Source organism: Xenopus tropicalis, chromosome 9 (assembly GCF_000004195.4).
Source record: "Xenopus tropicalis strain Nigerian chromosome 9, UCB_Xtro_10.0, whole genome shotgun sequence".
Taxonomy (NCBI): Eukaryota; Metazoa; Chordata; class Amphibia; order Anura; family Pipidae; genus Xenopus; species Xenopus tropicalis.
The window spans coordinates 76,509,876-76,512,688 of record NC_030685.2 but is presented as its reverse complement, the minus strand read 5'-3'; the positions used below and the strand labels follow the sequence as shown (position 1 = coordinate 76,512,688).

Here is a 2,813-nt window from a genome sequence, read left to right as displayed (position 1 = left end):
AGTGGGAGGAGTCACCAACAGCCAATCCATTCCCACCTATTAAATTTCATTGGTTTATATTTAAACTGATGCCATTATTTAAGTATTAATTTCAGGGTTGTTGCAAAGTTAGTCACTGGGTATTTGCCATTCAAAGGCCTGCGTATGTCACTGCAGCAGCTGCTGGTGATGTCACAATGGCTGGGGAATCAGTTTCTGTTGAGCAACAGAAATCCAGTTCAGTTGCGTGTTGGGAGCGAGCGAAGCAACATGTTGCAGAGCTTTATCTCAATATTTGCTTTATTTTTTCTATTTTTACTTGCGAAAGCAAATCCAATGGATATTCCAAAAGCAGGTAAGGGGGCTTTAGTGATTTGTATTGATGTCACCATAAATGTTACCCAGATATTATTTTGTATATGCACTGAGAAGCCCTGTGTGTTGATTATTTCTCTATAAAATGTAATACAGGTATGGGATCCATTAACCGGAAATCCTTTATCCAGAAAGTTCTGAATTACTGGAAGGCTATCTCTCATAGACTCCATTATAAGCAAATGATTTAAATTTTTAAAAATGATTTCCTTCCCTGTAATAATAACACAGTACTCCACTAAATTATAATTAATCCTTATTGTAGGAAAAACAATCCTATTGGGTTTATTTAATGTTTTAATGATCTTTTACTTAAGATATGGAGATCCAAATTACTGATAGATCCCTTATCTGGAAAACCACAGGTCCCAAGCATTCTGGATAACAGGTCCCATACCTGTATATGCAAAGTTTTCAGTTTTGCGGAAGGCATTAGCCATCTATTACAGGGGTGTGATCTCCTATCTGTAAGCCCAATATCCAGAATGCTCCGAATTGCAGGAAGGCTATCTCCCATACAGTCCATTCTAAGCAAATAATCCAAATGCTTTTTGTAACAAAATGTTTTCCTGTTTCTCTAAAATAATAAAACAGTTCCTTGTACTCAATAAGAACTAAACAGCATAAATACAAATTGGTGGCAAAACAACTGATACTGATAATAGCAGACATTTTTTTTGTGTATTTGATTTGTGACAGCTCTGGATTTTCCCATTGTTGGTATATGGGGGTGTATTAAAGAAAGATTTTTAACTAAAAACCTTTTCCTTCTTTTATTCAGAACCTGAAACTGCAAATGGTTTCCTTCAGTTCGTCGCATCTGTTGTGAAGGCCAGATATGCACGTAAGTCAGTTATTTCTATATGAGTTGTTTAGTTCTGTGCCCAGAGAAGGCTGTAGCCCAGGCTGGGGGGCAGCGTTATGTTGCCCCATATTATTACAGGGGGGGGTTTAGCATCCAACCAGGCTTAGTGCTCTGCCATTTACACCCTCTATGTCCCAAGCTTGTCCTTCTGGGCAAATAGACTTATTGGGGTTTTATTCACTAATATTCTCTCTCTCTCTTTCTGCAGTTCAGCAAATCCAATGGACATTGATCATCATTACTATATGTTTCATTCTGGTTTTGATCGGTTTATTTTCCTTATACTGTTGTTTCCGGTGAGTTCTTAACAGCAATATAAACATGTCCCATCCCATATTTAACTGAAACAAAAAAGTTGACTCCATATATCTCTGCATATAAATATATCCCATCAGCACATGAGTATATTGTGTAATATACATTTACATGGATGGATCTCAAAATTAAAGACAGAATATATATATATAATATTATCATCCTATGTATCATTGGTGCAGCCTGTCAGTGCATCTCAAATCAGCACCAAACACCTTGCTGTAATGCAGTAAAGACGATTGCCCAATGTACTTCTGTACTGGGTTTATACAGTAACTGAGACAAAGTTTTCCCTTCACCAATATCACACACCAACCGATGTACAATGAGCTTTTACTGGTTTAATTCTGCTGAATCATACAAACAAATATCCCAGTGGCTTATCCATATACCTTCTGTGTATATAAATAGTAAATATAATATAATATAATATATATATATATAGAAGTCGAAAACGAAGAAGCCGCTCTCACAGGTCTTATGCGCAAAAATAAAATATCTTTTTATTGTATGGTGAAGTTCACCATACAATAAAAAGATATTTTATTTTTGCACATAAGACCTGTGAGAGCGGCTTCTTCGTTTTCGACTTCTGTTTCCTGCTTTGAAGGCTGCACCCAGGCAATCTTCACCTTTATACGTGAGTGCCAGTGGTTTCTACTTTTTGTTTATATATATATATATATAATATAATGTGTAGTAAGAATTTTCAGCCAGCACAGGGATTTATTTGTCTTATCATTGTTATTATCTCCCCTTTGACAGGAAAATAAAGAAAAGGATGCAGAAAAACGGAATAGATGTAGAAAAGGTTGTATGGTGTAAGTTAAAAGTGGGGTTTTCTGTATGAAGGAAAGTGTATTATTCCTCCAAGTATAACATGTACATATATTGGGGCAGGATGGGAATGGCAGGGAGTAGCATAGGGAAGGCAGAGGCACTGCCCTGATTTGCCCCATAGCCTATATAGAGAGACAGCATAACATGATATAATTGTATGTATTCATCTGTAGGGGGCACAGAATGTCTTTGGCCTTATAATACCTTTAAGTTCCTTTCTATTCCATATCATAGAATGAATATGTAATGGGAGTTATAGTATTGGTAAATCATATCTCAGTTTGTATGTCGCTATATATATATATATAGTTACACAAAGGGGTCATTTACCCTGGGCAGTGCAATGATACAGGGCAATTGTATTCACTTGACCCCCATGACACGAGCAGGTATAATGTACCCAAAAATGTGCATTTAGGTAACTAAACACAAATAATTA

At 36.3% G+C, this 2,813-nt stretch overlaps 1 long non-coding RNA gene across 1 annotated transcript; it reads left to right on the top strand.

Annotated features, from left to right (window-relative positions):
* The first annotated feature begins 239 nt into the window (after positions 1-239).
* LOC116407517 lies at positions 240-1,516 on the top strand. Its single transcript, XR_004220380.1, has 3 exons — positions 240-334; positions 1,136-1,198; positions 1,428-1,516. It is a non-coding gene; the product is annotated as an uncharacterized LOC116407517 (long non-coding RNA).
* The last annotated feature ends 1,297 nt before the right edge of the window (positions 1,517-2,813 follow it).